Source organism: Panthera tigris, chromosome A1, assembly GCF_018350195.1.
Source record: "Panthera tigris isolate Pti1 chromosome A1, P.tigris_Pti1_mat1.1, whole genome shotgun sequence".
Taxonomy (NCBI): Eukaryota; Metazoa; Chordata; class Mammalia; order Carnivora; family Felidae; genus Panthera; species Panthera tigris.
The window spans coordinates 192,804,169-192,826,554 of record NC_056660.1 but is presented as its reverse complement, the minus strand read 5'-3'; the positions used below and the strand labels follow the sequence as shown (position 1 = coordinate 192,826,554).

The following is a 22,386-nucleotide window of genomic DNA, read 5'->3' as shown; positions in this document are numbered from 1 at the left end:
GTCACAGTATCATTGGGACGTGTGAAGTGACAGAAGCCCAGCTTGGTCCTAAGCTCTGGCCATGACTGGCTTCTAAGAAACTTTGGACATTGAGCAACTTAAAATCACCAGCATAGCTTACTATGAAGTACTGAGAAGTCTTGTGGGAGAGAAACTGAGGTGGACAACATGTAACAAAGCCTTGGTCGGTAGAGCGGATGGGCAGTTGTTAACACAATGTGCATCATCCTGCAATGGCTTTTTCTCACTCAGCTCATCATGGCCTCATGCCTGAGTCCTTGGGGAGAGAAGGAGGAATACTGTGAGCCATAACTGAAGCAGAGTTTCACTAAAACTCTGGAGGCCATTGAGGTGCAAGGCAATATTGCCTTTGTACCCGTGTCACTAAAGGATAATGGAGGTCACCTCTGTCTCAGCCTTGACTTGGTTTAGCACTTTGAGAGCAACAGAGGTCACAGCCCATTGGCAGCTCTAGAGAGCTATAGCACCTTGGGTAGGGTACTCAGCGGAGACTGCAGCACTGAACTGGGGTAATGGTACCAGGCAAAGGGGCTGTGCTGGTAAATGTTTCCATGGTATGTTGTCAGTTTCCATGGTATAAACACTCTCCGTGTGGCCCATATCAAGCTACCAAACATGAAGTCATTGAGTTGGAAAAGAGGTGTGCTACATGCCTTTATATAGTATAATTATACGAGTGACATGCATATCCTCAGGAACACACATAACAGTAAGATGCCAAAAAATAATTCAGCAACGAGAACTTTTGAGTGCTTATTAACTCTGTTTTTAATATATTTCTTGTGAATTTCTATGATTTTATTTTTAATAATGGCTGTGTTTAACCATCAGCTTGCACAATTCCTGGAAAGTTAACAATCTGCTCCAGTATAAGCCAGCTCCAGCATACCGCATACATGTGCTCCACTCTGACTTCTTTTAAAAGACTCACTCCAGGTTGTGAGAAATGTATTTTGTTAAGAACCTTAAAGATCTGCGTCAACTTTTAAGCCAAGGGCATACTATCCTCGGGGTGGGTCCCTGCAAATGACTGAGCAATCATGGTACAAGTCCAGCCATTTCTGTAAAATGTGGGGCTCCTCTGAGAGGCGATCGTTTCTCCTGAGTTCCCACTTGGACCGATGGAAACTCTGTCTGACTGGCATCACGGTCTGACATCTCCCCCTGCCCTCTCTTGTATCCACCCTTCCTTTCACAGGTGTTATACCCATTGAACCTCTTACACTCCCAACTCCATCTCATGTCTGCTTCCCAGGAAACCCCACCCAACAAGGCACTGGAGCCAGAGGGAAAGTAGCTTCACGTGTTGTCACAGAGAGTGGGGGTTCCACTTGTCACAAGTGGAAATGACCAAGAAAGGACAGAGTCACAGAGGAAATGATGGCATCCATCAGGTGAAACTTGACTGGACACATTCATGAGCACAAGTGAAATACCACTCCCAACAGGGTCTCTAAACAGTATGTAAATTTTGGCAAAGGGTAGGGGAACATGAAAAAACAAGGCTGAAAAATGAGTTAATAACTTTTTCTATTACTATGATTCTATCAGTCCATTTCTAAATGGAATAGCCAGCCTGGGAAAGTGTAGGTAATTATAACATAATGTGGTAAGTGCTCTACTGGAGGTATGAATCAGTTTCCTTCAAAACAGAAAAGGTGAGTCATTAAATTAATAGAAGAGACAGGGAAGGCCTCACAGAAGACGAACTATTTGAGCTGGACCCTGAATACTACACAGGAATTGGACAAGCAAATAATTTGCTGGGAGAACTTGATGGGCAGGGGGTAGATTGGAGCAGACTAAGATATGATTACTGGCTCACTCACCAGTATTTGAATTATTTCCAAGAGCAGATATTCACTTCAATAAAACATTAACACATTCTTCTGATCCTTCCATAGATATCAGAAATATGTTTGTGAAACAACTCTGGGTGGGGAGTAGAGTGGGGCATGCATAGGGCAGTCTGAAACAAAGGGCAATTAAACTGGCTCTTATGGAAATCAACCCCATGGCTGGTTACATAGTCTCTTTAGACAAGTTTTCTGACTTTGTTAAAGTAAAAAACAAAACAAAAACAAAACAAAACAAAAAAAACATTCTAAGCCAGGAATTAAAGAAACTCTGTTCCAGTCTTTGGCTTTTGTCAGTCTTCCCACCTATAATATAAAGATGAGAATCCATGCCTCCCACAACTCAACAAAACTTGTGAAGATCCAATGAGGTAAGAGATGGGAAAGTGCTTTGAAAAGTATTAAAGCGCTTTGAGGTTCCTACTCTGACCCCTCCTCAACAGAGCCTTAATTGACTCACTCTTCTTCCTCCATTACCAAGTCTACAGCAGGTCCTTCTATTACAGTCTCAGCTCCTTATAATTTTCCATCATAGCCCCTATAACTGCTGGGAATTAAACAGCTAGGTGATTGTTTCATTAATGATGGGGTCTTCCAATAGGTACATTAGGGAGATAGCACAGCAAGCACAGTCATTTTGTCCCCAGTGCCTAAAAAGGCACCTGGAGTATGTTAAAAGCTCAGTGTTTATTTAATGAATGGATCATCTATTGTGCCGTTAAGTTTCATTTCACCCCTTTATCACTGAGAAGCTGACCCCAACTGTGAATTATTTAGAAGTAGGCAATATGTGTTTTGTTATCAGCATCCTCAATCTCTAGCCCATTCCCTGGCACATACTAGGTACTAATAAATATTTAATTGATAGATAGCTTACATATAACTTCCTGGTACAGCTTTTTGAATGTGGCAGGAACTCAATAATTCATTACACATTAAATAAATATGAAAATATCTTTGCTTATACACCTGTTATAAATATTTATCACTGTGATGTAACTAGTAAACATTTAAAAAAAAAACTATTTTTTCCGCCTTTGAGACATTGAAGTTGTAGTGCTGGGTAGTAAAAATGTCTTGGGCTTGAGAGTCTTAACAGACTTCCTCTCATTTGAATGTAGATATTAGCACTGTGTCCAGAGAAGAATTACTTAGCTCTCTGAGCTTCGGTTTCCTCATATGTAGAATTGAAATAATGTTTTGTAGAGATTAAATGAGATGAATACATGAAGGACATTGTACAGCCTTTGTTGATGGTAGTTTTGCAACAAATGTCAGCTTTCTTTTCTCATGGGGTCTCTGTTCTCCCTTCATAGATATGTCAGGTTTCCAAAATTCTCTCCAAAGGCTAAGAAAGGAATTGAATAGCTATTCTTCTCTATGGTTCAGTCTTTGGCTCTATCTCAAATGGTACTCTGCCAAGTCACCTCTCTGACTTCCATCTTTAACATGGAAGAATGGAAAGAATGTTAGACTGGGAATCTACCAAGGCTGTAGTTCAGATCGTGGCACTGATTAGCTGTACATCCATCCATTCATTCATCCACTGTTGTTGGATACTCAGACATTATTCTCAGTGGTTGGAAATACATTAGAGGTAAAAATAGGCAAAATCTCTGCCTTCGTGGAGCTTTCAAATGTATTATCAGTAGGAAACACTGACCAAAAAAATGAACATAACAAAGTAAAGTATGTAGTATGTTAGCACATAATGAGTCCTATGAAACAAATAAAAAGTTGAGCAGGGTGAAAGGGAACAGAGAGTGCTAGGGAGGGAGAGGCCAGGTTATAGCAAAAACAGGCTCATTGAGGAAGTTATATTTGAGCAAAGACTTGAAAGAAGCGGAAAGCCATCCAGTGGGTATTGGGGAAAGGAGCATCAGGGCCAAGAGAATACCTAGATTAATACCCTGAGGGGATGTGTCTCAGAAACACAAGGAGGCCAAGGTAGCTAGCTTGGAGTGAGCAAAGAGAGAAGGAGGAGGTAAGGAGGGGACAGTGAGTAGCATTAAAGACCCTTAAGAGTTTGGGCTTTAATCTGAGTGAAAAGGCTTTGGTGGCCTTATCTATATATGTATAAAAGGAATTCAGACTAGATTCTTCCTGAGATCGCTTCCAGCTCTTAAATTCAAGTATTGTCTTACCATTTTGGTACTGAGAGCTGTAACTGACATAGGTAAATCATGGTGAACTGGACAAGTGTATATAAGCTGTATTCTAACAGACTGGCACAGACAGGATTTGTATGTGTAATTGTACCTCTTGACGAAAACTAACAGAGATATCACAGACTATGGTGAAGAATTCTGCCATTGTCTGTGCTTGGACAGGCTAGTTGTCTAATACCATACCTGCCATGTGTGCTGGGTAGGTGCTTAACTTGCCTCACCTCAGTTTCTTCATCTTGAAAACGGAGTTAATTGTGGTTCCTATCTCATTGATTTATTCTGAGTAATAAAAGATCATATAACAAGTTCTTAGCACAGTATTGGACACACAGTAAACTCTCAAAACATTTCGCTTTTTTTTTTCATATTAGTAGATATTAACAAATGTTTGAGTTGAATTTTCAAATCTTCTGTATTTGGGATTTTAATGTTAATTTTAACTCTTGTATTTCATCAAATATGCATTTCAGAATTTCATTTCAACAAATATCTGTTACTGTTTATTATGTGCAGGGTACAGATGTTTGGATGAGCAAGATAGAGTCCCTGTTTTATAGGGACATAAGTGCAAGAGACAGACACCCATAAAAGTAACCAAAATTCAAGTCAGACTATTAAAATTGTTATAATAGAAGGGCCACACATAGTCACAGAATGGGTAAGAAGAGATTAATCCCAACTGTGGTTCTATGGGATGGTTTCATGAAAGAGATGAGGATTTGAGCAGGTTGGAAAGTATGTCTCATATCTCCCTGTGGACCAATGACACTGTAAATTGTCTTCCTTCCCTTCCAGATGGTACTAGTAAATTATGAACTCAGTGTCTTATAAAATGGTTACAAGTTTATAGACACCTAGACTCTATTGCTCCTGGCAAAAGTGACTTTCCATAAGCAACACTGGGTCTTCATGACCACAGTGGTAAAGCTATATTAAGGAGGTAAATTCAACTCACATTGTTGCTTACGAGAGGAAAGTTCTGTAGGAAGGAAGGAAGGAAGGAAGGAAGGAAGGAAGGAAGGAAGGTCACTCTCAACTTCACGTTCACATAGGATATAATTACCCAAGAAAGTTATTTTCAAATGGATCTTTACCCCTTCACTCTTTTCTTTTCAGATCCACTAATTCAGCTGTTGGACAGCCTGAGGCAAATTGCTCTTCTTGGTAAGTAACTACACATTTCTGTTCCTGCTGGGAAAATATGAGATTCTTGGGAAAGATTTCACAAAAAACTATCAGTTCACACGTACATTTTCCAGGAGTTGGTCCAAAGAGAGCTTGGATATTTCTAGGGCTATAACACACTTCACTAGTAGAACATACTGGGTGTTCCCAAAGGAACGAATGACACTTTTAAATATCCTTCTCTTGCCACTCCCCTTGCCTTCTTCTGCTCTCAAGCTGCATGGATAAATGGCCAAGACAATACATTTTAAAACAGCTATAAATTTCTAGATTTTGTGATTTATGTTCTTCTACTGAACTACTCTAAAATCTCTTATTTTGTCTAGGAAGGCTATGGTCAAAGGAGTATCCTCCTTGACACATTCTACTTTCGGAAGTCTAGCTAGACATGAGAAAAGTGATCCAAGACGTTTAATGATGTGTGAAATGACTATGAACATTTTTGGGTGTGGTACTCTAGTTGTGTTTTTAAATAGTCCTTTTATTTATAAGTACATTCATAAATATTTAAGTATAAAATAACATGGTATCTATGATTTGCTTCAAAATGATAGAGGGGAGAGTACACAGAGGTAAGATGGAACAAGATTGGCTCTGGGTACATGAAACAGGCTCACAAAGCTCATTATACTATGCCACTTTTACAAGGTTTAAATGTCTCATAATTGTTGTTTATAAAGAAAGAGGCATAAGCCCAATCATCTTAATGAATTTGAATAGGGACTCAGTAATCTTGAAGAATGGGATGTTTGAATGGAGAGTTGGTCTTTGGCATGTAAGATATCAGAAATGGAAGAAGGGCATATACCATGGCAGTGTGATGCCGAGCTGGAGGGAAGTTAAAACTCAGTGGGTGGAAAGAAATAACAGAGCTATGAGGAGGGGGGTTTCAACAGTTAAGAAGTCACCAGTAGGATTATTCCTGTGGTGCTGGGTGCATAGTCTTGTCTCAACAATCTTGGTCTTCAACTCCATTGCTCATCAGAGAGTAGACAGTAGATTGAAAGCCCTGTCACGTGGGTAAATTGCATTACAGCCACAGGGAACCAGAGATAAGAGGGTAGGCTTGAAGGAAATATGAAGATACAAACCATAAAAACAAACTTCTTGGACCAGCTCCTGCCCCCAAGTAGCATATTAAGTAAGCCTTTGGAGGATGCTATAGGAGGTGTGCTTATCACACTTCAGAATGCCAGGCAGAAAAAGATAGAGAATTCACAGAATGATAGAAGCAACATCCTCATATCTCAATATGTCAGAATTGTGAGCTTAATATAGCTGGATGAAATGAAACAAATAAATGTAAAGTCCCATCCTAGAGTCCAAATGCTGATGGCATAAATAGAAGGTGGGAGATCCAGAGCCTAGAAATAGCCCATGTGAACATACTTAGGGAGATTGAATAGGCAATAAATGCCATAGAAACAACGTGATGAGGCTGACAAAGAGAAAAGTTAATTCTTTTAAATGGGCATTAGAAGAAATTGAATATTTAAATTGAAGGAATGATACACCTATCTGTATTGGCCAGGCCTGCCTGGAGACAAACAAAGTACATTCAGAGCAGAGCATAGAATGAAGAAGGGGTCCAAAGCCCTGTCCTTGAGAAATGACTGAAGGAACTAAGAGTGTTGTAGTGAAACGATTCATTTGAGCCACACACACACCCTCTGAAGTGCTAGACCTTAGAAGAGAAACAAGCATTGTTCAATGTGGCTCCGAGAGGTGGAATTGAGCAAAATGTGGGTATGTTATATGGGATCAGATTGCAGGTCAATAAGAAGAAACTCCTTCTAAAGACCAGAAGTTTCCATAGATTGAAAGCCCTGTCACATGGGTAAATTGCATTAGCGCCATGCTGTGAAGTTGAGCCTCCTGGTCACGTGTAGCACTAAACACTTGAAATGTGGCCAGTCCAAATTGAGATGTGCTATAATTATGAAATATACCCCAGATTTTGAAGGCTTACCATGGAAAAAAGAAATATCAAATATCAAATTAATCTCAATAATTTGTATTAATACGTTGATAATATTTGGGGTATATTGAGCTAAATAAAATATATATTAAAATAAGTTTCACCTATTACTTTTTACTTTTTTTTAAATTTACGTATTTATTTTTGGAGGGAGAGAATCCCAAACAAGCTTCGCACTGTCAGCACAGAGCCTGATGCTGGGCTCGAACCCACAAACTGTGAGATCATGACCTGAGCTGAGATCTAGAATTGAATACTTAACCACTTGAGCCACCCAGGCACCCCTATTACCTTTTACTCTTTAAAATTACCTATGTGGAAGCATTTGGGTGGCTCAGTTGGTTAAGTGTTTGACTTGGTTTTGGCTCAAGTCATCATCTTAGGGTCCTGGGATCAAGCCCCATGTCAGACACCACCCAGACCATGGAGCCTGCTTGGGATTATTTCTCTCTCTATGTTCCTCTCCCCTGCTTGTGTGCTCGCTCGCTCTCTCTCTCTCAACAAAAATAAAATAAAATTTTTTTAATAAAATAAAATTACCTATATGGCTCACATTCATGGATTGTTCTCCTTCTGTTGGACAGCAAACATTGTGTTAGAGAAACAATTAGTTGGGAGAAGGAATGAAGGTTGAGCTAGACTTTAAAGGACCCTGATAATCTATAGTTTAGGAGAAGTCTTTCTGTAGGTTTAGGACTCAAGGCTATGGTCTTAACCAAGATCTGCTTCTAACTAGCTGTGTTACCTTAGGAGAGTGACTTACCCCCCCCCCCCAACCTCACATTCCCCTCTGAAAATGATAAAGTTCGACAATCTCTGAGGTATTTCCTATCACTGATATTTGGGACCTCTGCCCAGAGCAGATCTAGACATCCCTGTAATAAGAAGTATTTCCTCCACCAATTTATGTGAGAGGTCCCTCAATCAATTTCTTCATAGTTTTCTCCATTTTCAAAAGCCATGGAAAGTAGATAGTGTCCAAAGTCAGAGAAAACTGAACTGGATTTGCGACCTTACCACATCATTATCAGCTTCATAATTATCATTAATGCCTTCATTCCCCAGACAATTCTCTAGCTACTATTTATATGCTTCCACTGTGCTAGATGCTCTGATGTATTACCAGAGATACCTCTGATGTATCTAATCAACACAGACATTTTTTGAGGTAGATGCTATCACTATCTTTATGTAACCAAGTAGGTAACCAGGTTTTAAATCTTGGGTATGTAATTTTTTTTAAAGGTTTATTTATTTTTGAGAGAGAGAGAGACAGAGAGACAGAGAGAGAGAGACAGGGTGCAAGCAGGGCAGGAACAGGGGAGGAACAGGGAGAGAGAAAGAGAGAGAGAGAGAGAGAGAGAGAGAGAGAGAGAATCTGAAGCAGGCTCCAGGCTCCAAACTGTCAACACAGAGCCCAACGTGGGGCTTGAACTCATGAACCGCAAGATAATGACCTGAGCCAGAGTCAGATGCTTAACTGACTGAGCCACCCAGGCGCCCCTTGGGTATGTAATTTTATGTTTCTAAGCTGCAGCAAGATAGCATGATATTATCAATCACTATAGTATATACCCAGCCATTGTATAAATTGTAGTGAGGATTCAGTAAAATAATGTATATGGAGTTCTACTAGAGTAGCAGACTTATGATAGGTAGCCAATACAAGCTACAGTCCTTTCCCTGCTAATATATTCCACTGTGAACCCTACACATCCTCTAAATCCAGCTCCAGTCACCTGCTTTCCACAGAGCGTCACCCTTTCCCCACAGTGGGAGAAAAGGTCAACCCCTTCTGAACTAACGTGGCCCTACATCTGATAATTTCTTTTTTATTTCTTTTTTTATTTTTTAATGATTATTTTTTGAGAGAGAGAGAGAGAGACAGAGACAGAAACAGAGTGTGAGCAGGGGAGGAGCAGAGAGAGAGGGAGTCACAGAATTCGAAGCAGGCTCCAGGCTCTGAGTTGTCAGCACAGAGCCCGACCTGGGGCTCAAACTCACGAACCATGAAATCATGATCTGAGCCGAAGTTGGACATTTAACTGACTGATGATTTCTTAATACATCATTTCCAACCTTATTCTAAAGCCACACGCATACACATCTTATCTCCCCTATCAAACTATAAAGCTCCTGAGTGATAGCTTTCCATCAGATTTACATAAACAGTCTAGTATGTGGTAGAGAATAGATTATTAATAAATATCAGTTGAATTAATGATACCATTTACTGAAAGTGCCAACCACTGCACAAAGTTTAAGTTCTTTACATACATATCTGATTTATTTCTCAAAACCTAAAACGATACTCATTTTGCTCATTTTACAGATGAGAACGGTGAGCCTCTAAGGTTGCTGGTTATTATCACTGATCTTAAGTGGCAGAGTCAGGCTTTGAATTTTGACTGGCTAGCTGGCTGGTTGGCTCCAAAACCCAGGGTCTCAACCATTACAAAGAAAGGGCAAATGGATAGATGGGTGGATGGAATAAATGGTGGACAGAAGCACAACATCTACATCCTCTGAATCAAAGTTCAAGATTTCCTTTCAATCCCAGATTTTCCAATGGATATTGAACCTCCTACTTCCAACTCTATCACTCCAACATATGACTGGGGAGTTCAGCAGAGAGGAAAAAGAAGCACATTTCACCATTTTAAAGATTCATAATGAGCTAAAAGGCCAAGTCAAAATCAATTTATTATTCACCAAAGTCTCAGGTCCCTGCCTGTTTTATTCTCCTGAATAAAACATACCTTCTCAAGTGTAGGAGCTGCCAGCAGTCCAGAAGAAAAAAGGGAGCAAGTAATACATATTTACATAATTAGGAAGAAGAAAAACATTCAAGCAGGTTTCCTTTTTACCATTTATGTTTATCTGAGTCTCCAGCTCAGGAAAATGTTTACCTAGTGTGGAGAGCATGTGTATTTATCACCTGATAGCAAGATTTTTATGACCAGGACATTTTTTCATTTGGAGCTACAAACCCAGAATTTAGCAGCTTCCCTACAGCAAGCTGAGCCCACCAACAGAAGAATCTCTCAGTCCCATATAACACCTGGGGTTCTTTAGTCAGCCAATGGCCAGCCCCAAAACAATGACATTCAGTTCAGCTGCATCCCTAACATATGTTGGGATCAAGCCTTGTAGCTTTGAAAGTGACAGTGATTGTAATTTATTACCTGCATTGATTCACAGAACGTGGCTTCTTGTACAAACAAGCAGACATTTTTCAATTGTGCAGTGCAATGGATAAATTGTTTTGCATAGAAACTGTACTTTTAAAACTAATTGAGGTGAGCATTGCAGATGTATGCATTATACATGTACAAATAATACATCCTTGGGAAAAAAGTCCCAGATGGGTTCTATTTAACTTTAAAACTGTGTTTTATTAATGCATTTTCAGAGAAAGAGCTTAAATCAATGACTCTTCTCCCACTAAACCCAGGGTATTCAGGCAAAATAGAATCCAGGCTGCTTACATTATTTCCCATCCCCTCCCTGAAAGCAATGGCATTTCATTTTCCAACAGAGCCCTTTTCTTTTTTTCATTCATAATGTCATATTTTAATCCAATCAATGCACATTAGCTACAACTAATGTAAATGTCATTGCTACTCTTTCCTCCAACCATTTTTTTTAATTTGCTAAAGCTCAGCACAGCACAATCTCTCCACCTCAGATTAATAAATATTGGACAGTTTTTCTATATTTCTTTTTTCTTCTCAGTGGAGTATTATTGAACAAACTCTAGGACATTTTAGGGCAACATATGAGATAGATTATCTTTGAATATTAGGGAACATCTGGAAGAGTCAACCTTTTTCACCCAAGGCTCTGCTATTTCCCCTCAATATTCCTACTAGAGCCAAGCAGAATGGGTCCTATATGGCCCCCACTCTCCAGATTCTCTGCCTTTGTTTCTTCTACTCTGGATGCCTCTATCCCCATATCCAAAGTCCACCTACATTTAAGGATTCTCTCAAGTGCCCCTCTTCTAGGAAGACTTCCTTGATTCTACATTTATCTTGTCCCAGGCAGTTGGGATTCTTTTATTCTCTACTGTTTAAGGGGCTTCATATGCATTTCCCTTGGGGCTCTGGGAATTGTTCACCTTGAATCCTATCTAGTGATGTCTTAGTATTATGTCCCCGTGTAGATTGTAAGTTCCTACAATGTAAGAACCAATAAATGACATATTTTATCTTTCATATTAGTTAATACAATGCCTGCACATAGTGGATGCTAATAAATATCTAGAGAAATAAAAAAAAGGAAAGAAAGAAAGAAAGAAAGAAAGAAAGAAAGAAAGAAAGAAAGAAAGAAAAGAAAGAAAGAAAGAAAGAGAAAGAAAGAAAGAAAGAGAGAAAGAAAGAGGGAGGAAGGGAGGAGGAGAGAGAGAGAGAGAGAGGAAAGGAGGGAGAAAGAAGACTGAAAATAGGGAGGGTAGAATGGTAAAAGACAACAAAGTTTCTGAGGTTACTGACCACCATAGTACATAGTACTGAGACATCTAAGTCAATTATACTATTGTAGGGAATAAGTAGCTGGAGCCCTAGGAAAAGCTTTCACCTCCTAGATATGCTTAGGGCATATTCTCTTCCCCCAGGATACACCTCGGGAAGTGGTTCTCAAAATTCAATGTGCAAGAGAACCACTTGGAGAGCTTAATAAAATACTGATTCTCTGTAACTGGATTCCTGATCCTAAGTAACTTCCAAGAGAATCTGATTTAGCGGGATTGGTAAGGGTACCAGGGGTCTACATTTCTGACATGATCCCAGATGATCCTGAAGTAGGTGTTGGAGATCATGTTTCATGCAACACAAGCTTAGAAATATTGCCAGGTTCTGTTCTTCTGGAGTTGTCTCTGTTCATTGGCTGTCATCGTTCACCACCTCAACCTGATTCCATAGGTAAGCTATGCTGGGATTTATTTCTGATCCTCAAAACCCATAAAACTTGTCTAGATTCAGGTTCCCTGGCTTTTTGCTGGCTAAGATAGCATCAGCATCATCATCAATCATTTCAAGAGTTCTGTTCTTTGCCTTGCCTAGGGCCTTTGACTCTTCTAAGATACCCATTTGTGTGGCTGATATTATGATGATTCCTAGATTCTTTAGATCAGCTTAAATGTGCTTGTTGCCACCTTCATCCTGTGCCATCAGTTGTATTTCAGGTATTTGGACCCTCACCTTCATATTCATCCATGCCCATAGGCACCTCATCCACAGGTATCCGATACACCTCTGTGCTGCCAGATGAGTGGAAACCAGAACACTCATGCTCTTTTATTGTCCCAAATGGTAGGACAGAATGATTAATTATGGCATAACTGGCCACTGGGGTCCTTATCAAGAACCTGGGTTCCAATCATGATTCTGTGAATTGCCCATTAGATGATAGTAAAGTTTTACCCTTAGGGTATTCATTCATTACACAAGAATAATCATTTTCTTCAAAATTTTTCACAATATTGGGCTTTGGGGTATATAGAACTGGATTCAAAACCCCATTCTATCACTTACTAGCTATATGACACGGGCAAGTCATTTACCGTCTCAGTCTGTTTTGTTGCCTATAAAATGAGGCTAGTAATGCCTATCTCTACACCCAGGAGTGGTTGTAAAGACTGAATGAGCCAGTAGCTGCTATGAGAAAAGCATAGTGCCTGGCACATGGCGAATCCCCTACGGGAGTGGCAGTGATGGTGATTAATGATATAAGAATGTTGCTCCTGTCACCGTCATCACCACCGTGTATTCCATTTGCCCAGTTAACACCAAGGTACATACTCAGCTTACTTATTTCTTGAGTCAGCCAGAATGTCAGTTTCTGGGAATCCGAAGGGAGACAAGCAGGAGGTAAGGCCTGAAATTAAGGTTCAAAATTATTCGCTGCCTTGACATCCGGTAAAGCCAGGAGGGCCTCAAGTGTCCTAAACACCAATCTCCCCTAGGCAAGTGACCCTAGACAAGTGACCCTCCTTATCAAGGTGACCAAGCACCATTCCTGATGATTCCTCATAATCAGCAAGTTTCAGTTCCCCAGTGACTCAAACAATCCAATCACATCCTCTCCCAGAAGCCCGGGGGCATTCCACCCTCTTATACTAGAAAATCTCTCAGATTTCATCCCCAGTTGTTCACTCTGCTCCTGAGCATGACCCCTACATGGCCCTGCAAGGCACGTGCCACATCCTTCACCAGACAGGGAACGCGTGGGACTGATAGGCTGCTGATCCCATCTGTCTGGTGTCAGATGTCATATGTGCCATCATCCCTACAACCCTTGGGTGGGAATCCTTCCCTCACCAATATGGTCAAGAGGAGGTGAATAAAATAAGCAGGATCACTGATCCTGTCATTTACGGTCTAAGGGAGATAATGTTTGTGTAAATAGACCTGAAATCCACTGGGATGAGTAGTGTAGAATGTTTTTGTGAGCAGAGAGATGAAAGCAAGAAGCTCCGGGTGGAGGAATGCAGGACAGTGGATTTCACAGATAAAGTAGTATCTGGCTCAACTCAGAAGTCTCACATGAAACCTCAGACAGATGATTACCTGGTAGCACCATGCTAAGGACCCCCCCCCCCCATGGCAATTCTTACCTAGGGTCCCACTGGTAAGAGGGGATCTGCTGGTCCATATTTAAACCTAATGTCCTCTGTGCTTGAGGTAGGGCTCTGTGCAACAGAACTGCCTGTGCCCGGTATTGCTCTAATTGTGTTTATTTTTTAAGGGTTCCTTTTAAGCTACTCTAGTTGTACACTATATGTTCCAGTATTTCTTTGCTTTAGTAGAGTAGTTGCCAACACCTGTTTTTGTCTTCTGCTTGTCCCTGCTCTATACACAATATGTTCAGCCTCATCTAGAGCAGATGAACCCCTAAATCATCCGTCCAGGGCCAGATCTCAGCCAAAGTGGAAATAAACACTTTGTTACATCTTCTTCTTGGGAACTTGATTTACTGCATTAAATATATATATATATATATATATATATATATATATATATATATACATACACACACACACATATATTTTAATATATATATTATATATATATATTTAGTATATATATTTATTTAGTATATATACATATATATTAAAATTACTGCATATTTTAAATAAAGATAACATTTACTGTTGGAATGTTTATCGTGCTTCAGGAACTGGTGAGGATGTTATATACATTATCTGGTTTAATTTTTGCTCAACCTTGCAAGGTAAAAAGTCTTCCCAGATGAGAAAACTGAGATTCATGGATGTCAGGTGACTCATCCAAGGTCACATATCTGAAATCTATAAACCAAGCATTTAACTTCAGGTTTACTTGTCTCTAAATACATGGTCAGAACCTCTATGCTCTTCTGATCTTACGTTTATCATCCCCAGTTGAAACAAGTAAGCCAAACAAGTGGCCATATGTTATTCTGAAAGTTTAAGCCAATGCTACGTATTAAAATCTTCATCCTTTAGCAGAAATAAACCAGTTCTTGAAAGACAACTCCTTAGTAACAATTACTACCACATCTTTGTTTGCATAAATGCAAACTTGGTTTGTTTTTAGTCAATTCAGATTACATATTTAGACACCACTTAAGATGAGTAGCAAATATGTAAGCCTAGAGGAAACATAAAGATCCATGGCTAGATTTTTGCTAAGTATCTTTCTAAAGCTCTGAAACTAGGTTTTCATCCTCTGAGGCTGTGCAGGTCAGTTGCATAAGAATTTGGATTAATATTTCTTCTGGGGGCACCAAAGAGAAGGAGTGGCCTAAATAATAATGTGAGAAAAGAAAGGAAATGGCTTTTATGTCCTTGGCTGAGACTCTGAGTGGTCCAGAGGATTTGGTTATAACCTCTTCCAGAGACCCAATTACAATAAACGCTACAACTCAGATGTGCTCGTTTACAGTAGCCAACAAGAAAACTGGACCAAAGCTAGTGACTATGGAGACAGCCATGTGGCGCCTGAAATCGGGTATCTTACAAGGCTTGAGACACTCTTCCCTCCTATACTATTCTAGGCCCAGATTTTTCAAAAAATTTTTTAACGCTTATTCATTTTTGAGAGACAGACAGAGACAGAGTGCAAGTGGGGGAGGGGCAGAGAGAGAGGGAGACACAGAATCCAAAGCAGGCTCCAGGCTCTGAGCTGTCAGCACAGGCCTCGAACTCACAAACCATGAGATCGTGACCTGAGCCGAAGTTGGAAGCTTAACTGACTGAGCCACCCAGGCACCCCACCCAGGCACACATTTAAGATCATTTTCTCTGTGATAGCAGAGAGGAGACTTCGGCAAGTCTTTTTTTTTTTTTTTTTTTTTTAATTTTTTTTTTTTTTTTTAACGTTTATTTATTTTTGAGACAGAGAGAGATAGAGCATGAACGGGGGAGGGTCAGAGAGAGAGGGAGACACAGAATCTGAAACAGGCTCCAGGCTCTGAGCTGTCAGCACAGAGCCTGACGCGGGGCTCGAACCCATGAACTGTGAGATCGTGACCTGAGCTGAAGTCGGACGCTTAGCCGACTGAGCCACCCAGGCGCCCCTCGGCAAGTCTTGATGGAAGTGGTACAGAGAGATTTCTACTCCTGGGAAGTGAGATTGCATTTCCTGGCCTCCTCTTCCCTTTGAGCAGTTTGGTGGGTGAAGAAGTTTATTTTAGAAAATCATGTTTTCTGAAAGTAGTCCATTGGCTTAAAAAAAATACCACTTGTTGATATGGACTTGGCCTGAGAGACACTTCTGTTTGTGTCTCCCTGTAATAAATGTTCCCTATTTTCCAGGGATGCTACACTATACGGGAGAACAAGCCTAAATTTCCAATAGATTGGCTATTGAATCTAATGTCAGTTTTAATAAAGTAGCTGAATTTTAGATGGAAGTTTGCTTTATTGAGAAACAGCAGTCTAGAAGAAATTATTATACCTTTAATCAACGACTCATTGAATCATAAAGTGTTGAAATTTATAGGGAAGTTAAAGAGCATCTAGACCAACAGAACATAACTGGGGAGCCAGAGGGCTGTACCTAGAAGCCATGGATAGGCCTCAGTGGCCTCATTAATAACCAAGATTATGCAGATTCATTTACATTCATGTGTAAATATTGGTTACATTAGTTTTTCTCCAGAGAAGAGGGTATAAAACTTGTACTGGTGTTTTTTAAAGGGGTCAAAATGATTAAGGAGCACTTATTTAGATCAACATTTAATTAAATGTGAGCAAACTGATACCCAGGGAGGTCAAGTGACTTACAGAAGATCACATGGTTAGAAAAAAATTAAAAAAAACAGAACTGCTAGATACCAGGTCTTGTGATTCCTAATCCAGTGCCGATATGCACTTCTAAGTTACCAACAATTCTGGGATTCCTCCTCCATATTTGAGTTGGAGCATATAACTGAGATTTGAGGAAACAAAAAACATAAAATATGTTGCTCAAGAGTAGGAGGTTTATATGTTGAGTGCATATATATCAAAATAACCAGAACTATGCAAAAGTGCTCAGTTGTAAGATTTTGAATGGAGGGGTGTCTTAAAGTTCTCCTAAAAAGAGCCCTACAGAAGAACTTGGACATGGAGAGCTCTAATGTGTTAGTGATTCCAGGAAGCACTATAAGGAGTGGAGGAGTGAGATAGAGAAGGAATATAAGTGAGTAATTGATTTGTTAACTAAAGGGATATTGCTGTGGGACCTTGTGGATCCATGCCTTAGAATTATCCCACCAGAGAGCAGGGAAGCTGGGTACTTATAACTCCTGTCCTTCATCAGTCGAGGGTTTTTCTTGGCCAGAAACAACCTCAGGTAGAGAGATACAGGAATTATATATAGACATTATCTATCACTAACCCCCAGAGCAGGCCAAGGGGATATGGGCAGTGTCTCACAAGATTGGCTAAAATGCATTAGAGGAGTTAAATGAAGAAAGGTTTATCTGCAGACTGCTGTCAGATCACAACATTTTAGGAATAAAAGAAATCCCAGAAGACATCCACAGCTACAACCCCTTCTTTTATAGCCCATGCAAAGATTCTTTCTTTAATATCACTTAAAATAGCAATCTCTGTTATTCCTTTCAGCGTTATAGGGAACATGTTACATGCCAATGTAGTTTTGATTTTTTATTATGCTTTTGTTTGTTTTTGTTTTGCTTCAGGGTCATCCCTGTACATTACTGACTTCATTTATATGGAGTCAAAACTCTGCTGGAAGCTCCCTTGGTGGCCAACTTTTCCTGTGAATCTATATGACCTATCTAAAGTTCTATTCCAAGTGATAGCCTATGGGAGCCAGCCTCCAAGATGACCCCCAATGATCCCTGCCTCTTTTATGCCCTTGTATTATGCCTTATTTATGCCCTTGTATAACCACCTGCCACACTGAATAAGGCAAACTTATGTATCCAATACAATATTACAGAAATGACAGAAAGTGGCTCCCATGACTAGTTCATAAAAGTCATTGCAGTTTCTATTTTTTTCTCTTTGACTGTCTCTCTAGGGAAAATCAGCTGCTATGTTGTGAGGATACACAAGAAGCCCTATAGAGAGGTCTACATAGTGAAGAATGGAGTCCTCTTGCCAAAAGCCACGTGAATGAGCTATTTTGGAAGCAGATTCTCCATTGCCAGCCAAGCCTTCAGATGACTGTAGTCACAGCCAACATTTTATCTGAAACTTACTGAAAGACCCAGAGCCAGAAACACCCAGCTATGCTGCTCCCAGATTCCTGACCCTCAGAAACAATCTAAGAAGATACATAGTGATTGTTTTAAACCACTGCATTTGGGGGTAATTTGTTACACAGCATAGACATCTAGTAGTTAGCCTTTTTTGGTATTTAAACATAGCTACTCCACTCTAATTCAACACTCTCTTCTTTCAATGTTTTGCTCCATTATGAGACTATTCCTATATGTCAATATCCTTTTTAGTTTCAGTCTATATTAAATCTCTTTTTTGAAAGTGACAGAAACCCAGATTCAATCAGTTCATGCAGAAGAAGGGGGATATGTTGTCTCATGTAATCAGATTCCCAGATGAGAAGAAGATCTGGCCTTAGAGACAGCTGGAACCAGGGATTTCAATGAAACATGGTTCTTTCTCACTCTTTTCTGCCTTTTTCCCTAGGTTTTGGCTTCATTCTCAAATCTGAGGTCCCCAGAAATGTATAATTATTTTTATGTAGCTTTCATACTCACAGCTGGGTAGCCAGAAATCAAAGAGAGCTCTTCCCTGCCAGACAATTTCAGTTAAAAAAATATATCAGGGAAGAATTGCAATTGGTCTAAGTTAGAGCATGTTCCTAACCCTAAAACACTATGATGGAGAACACACTTTATGATGCCCAGGTGAATCATACATGCGCCCCTGTGGCTGGGGGCACTTTAGGAGGAGGCTTATGAGACAGAAGGAGGAGCGGGTGAGTCTGAAATGAAGGTGACTTATGGACAGAGGAAAGAATAAATAACCTTTGCTTTGTACCTGGATGTCATGTCTCTGTTGTGTTTGGACTAGCATGGACAGAGATTGTTTTCTGGTAGTCAGATAAGCACATCTTATAAACATGATAAACTGATCAGGGATAAGATCTCTAGAACAAAAGGAAATAGTCCACAGCTTTGTGGGTGACAGTAAGAAAATCCATTCTTATTTATATTAGAGGGCTCACTGACACAAGAGACAGTAAGGAGGTAGGAAACTCCATTCACAAGAAGAAAGGTTGGTTAGATAGATGAGTGCTGGCCTTCTAGGACCCAGATGTGGGAGCATATACTTAACCATGGCTTCTGAACAGCAATATGGTGATGCACTGGGGTCATGGTTCTCTGTAAGGTAGTTTGTAAGGTCCATCTCAAATATTCATTTTTATCAGTAGACAAACTACCATAGTCATTTCCTTTTTTATGCACCAAGTTGGATTTATAGTCATTCTTATGATAATAGCCCTCTCATTAGCATCCATCCAAGAGGCAGTATACTCTCATGGTTAGAAAGATGGTCACCTGAGCTGACAGCCTGGATTTTAATCTTAGATCAGCTACTTATGCAGCTGAAACAGTAACATTATGACATATGTGCCACCACTATACCATGATCTTGGGCAAATTCTTTAACCTCTCTGTGCTTCAGTTGTGCCTCATAACAGAATGTGGGATAATTATAATAATAACTCATATGGATGTTTTGAATTAAATGAGTTAATATATACAAAGTTCTTACAATAGCATCTGAGATATGGTAAGTGAAATATTAGTAATTGCCATTACTATTACCATCATTATTTTTTAATTAAAGGGAGAGATCTGTATTTAAATCTCCCCTAAAGAAAATTTGTACATACCTTGGTGGGAATGTGTTACCCATTTGAATATCATCTGATCTATACATTGATGAAGAAAGAGGCTTGAAAGCTGTCATTCTAAGTGATCAGTGGACTAGAGGATAGTCTGTAGTAAGAGAGTGACAAAGCCAAGTGAGTTGGAATGATTTGTGGGACATTTTGGCTAGAAATAGAGACCCTTAGAAGACTGCCACATCCATCTTGTCATGTGTTAAAGTTTGTACTGATTGCATATGTCTTCAAATAATACAAGAGCAAATATATCCCAGTGCACTTCCATAAGAAATGAGCATTCATCTGTGGGTTGTTGGTTTTCCAATTGCAGTAGCAAAAATTTAAGCCATATTTAGGACCCAACATATCCATCATAAAAGCTAATCTTTCCTAATGCCCATTTTTATCCAAGTACAGTGCATAATTAAATGCTAGCAGTGAGAAGCACTGTATTTAGAAAAGAACAAGGCAAGATCATCGACCACAGCTATTTATATACTCCTCCAGCTCAAATATTTCAGACTGTGCATGCTTGCTACTGACATTGCTTATTTTTTAATTCTTTTTTAAAAAACTGTATAAATCATATTTTTGAAAGATGTGGCAATTGGATCATTACATCATATAATCACAAAGCTATAAAAAGTAAGTGATGCCTAAAGATCACTCAGCACACCTTTCTGAGAATCTGTCTACCATATATTTTGAAGATCTGTCCCAAGTCACAGAATGACTTATGGAAACTGTAACATTATGACATATGTGCCACCACGATCCCATGGCAATCATCACCAATTCCCTGTAAAGTCTGGACTGAGCCTCAGAATCCTTTTTAACACAATGATCCAGGTATTCATTTCAAATCAATTAGAATTAGCATGAAATTTCAAATCCATTCACCATCACCTAATAATGGCTGAGCTAAATAGAAACCAGGATGCCCAATTTCCATATCAATCTGATTATACCATTCAAATTCTTCAGCTATAAACTATTTGAACCAGATTTGTCCACCTCCACACCATTCATTGGTTGTTACATGAAGAATCCGTCCATCTCAGCAATAGATTAGGGAAAACCCTTTTCTGGACCTGGTCAGTGGTATGCTCCCATACTGCAAATCATCCATTCAACAGGTGATGTACGTTTGAGTTACTGCCATTTTTTACTGTTATGAATAACACTGGCATCAACATTCATGTACAAATGTTTATATGGAAAATGTTTTTAATTCTCTTGAATATACACCTAAGGGTACAATTACTGGATCATATGGTAACTCTATGTTTAACTTTTGAGGAACTGTCAAACTTTTCTAAAGTAGCTGTAAAATTCTGCATTCATACCAGCAAGGTAGAAGGGCTCCAATTTTTCCACATCCTCATTAACACTTTTTCTTGTCTTTTGGTTAATTCGATCCTAGTGGATGTGAATGGTACCTCACTGTGGTTTTGACGTGATTGGCATTTCCCTAATAACTAATGATGTTGAGCATTTTTTCACATGCTTGTTGGCCATTTGTATATCTTCTTTGCGGAACTATCTATTCAGATCCTTTACCCACTTTTTCACTGGGTTATCTCTTTATTATTGATTTGTAAGGGTTCTTATATTGATGATTACACATCCTTATCAGCTATATGATTTGCAAATATGTTCTGCTTAACTGGGTTGCTTTTCCACTTTCTTTTTTTTTTAATTTTTTTAACGTTTATTTATTATTGAGAGACAGAGAGACACAGAGTGTGAGCAGGGGAGGGGTAGAGAGAGGGGAGACACAGAATCTGAAGTAGGCTCCAGGCTCTGAGCTGTCAGCACAGAGCCTGACGCAGGGCTTGAACTCAGGTACCGTGAGATCATGACCTGAGCCAAAGTCGGTTGCCTAACCAACTGAGCCCCCCAGGCACCCCCGACTTTCTTGATAGCATTCTTGATGTACAAAAAGCTTTGTTATGGTGTCTAATACATCTAACTTTTTATTTGGTTGCTTCTAATAATTATGTCATATCTAAGAAGCCATTGTCCTAATCCAGGGCCATCAAAATTTACACCTGTTTTCTTCTAAGATTTTATAGTTTTAGCTTTTACATCTGTGTCTTGATATACCAACTGAATTTCAATAGTATACAGAAATGTTGTTCCTAGGCAGCTCCATTCCTTCTCCCTGCTTGTGTATTTTAATTGTCACATAAATTACATCTTCATACACTGGGTGACCATCAACACAGATTTATAGCTTTTGCCTTATGCAGCTGTCTTTTTATTTTAAATTATAGAAGGAAAAAACTTACAACTAATGCATTTATGCTATCTTATATTTATCTTTGTAATTACATGTAGATTCAAGTTACTGTCTAATGTCATTTCATTTCAGTTTGAAGGACTGTTTTTTAGTATTTCTTGCAGGCCAGTTCTACTGGTAATGAATTCTTTGTTTTTGTTTATCTGGGAGTTTCTTAATTCCTCCTTCATTTTTGAAGGACAGTTTTGCTGGATGTAAGAATTCTTGGTTGACAGACTCTTTCAGCACTCTCTGTTTTCTCAGGAGATGACTTTCTTCCCACTCCCTAGGGTTTGTTTTGTTGCTGTTTTGTTGTTGATGATGATGTTTTTGTTTGGTTATCTATTTGTTTAGTGACTTTTCTCATCCAGTTCTCTGAAGCCTATATTTTTTTGTGTGGTCATTGAAATCTCTGCTCAGTTATCTTAGTGTTAAACTGATGATTAGATGGAAACTTCCTTTAAATGCATCAAACCAACAAGTCTCCCAGCCTTTGCTGAGGAGCTCTGTGATGTGTACGTCAGGGCCAACCCTCAATGCTCAGCCA

The 22,386-nt window shown here is 39.4% G+C and overlaps 1 long non-coding RNA gene across 2 annotated transcripts; it reads left to right on the top strand.

Annotated features, from left to right (window-relative positions):
- The first annotated feature begins 1,482 nt into the window (after nucleotides 1-1,482).
- On the top strand, nucleotides 1,483-18,118 carry LOC122231753. 2 transcript variants are annotated; one of them, XR_006208989.1, is made up of 3 exons: nucleotides 1,483-1,679; nucleotides 5,162-5,209; nucleotides 17,723-18,118. It is a non-coding gene; the product is annotated as an uncharacterized LOC122231753 (long non-coding RNA). The 2 variants fall into 2 exon arrangements; XR_006208988.1 differs by lacking the exon at nucleotides 1,483-1,679 and adding an exon at nucleotides 2,003-2,248.
- Nucleotides 18,119-22,386: the final 4,268 nt, after the last annotated feature.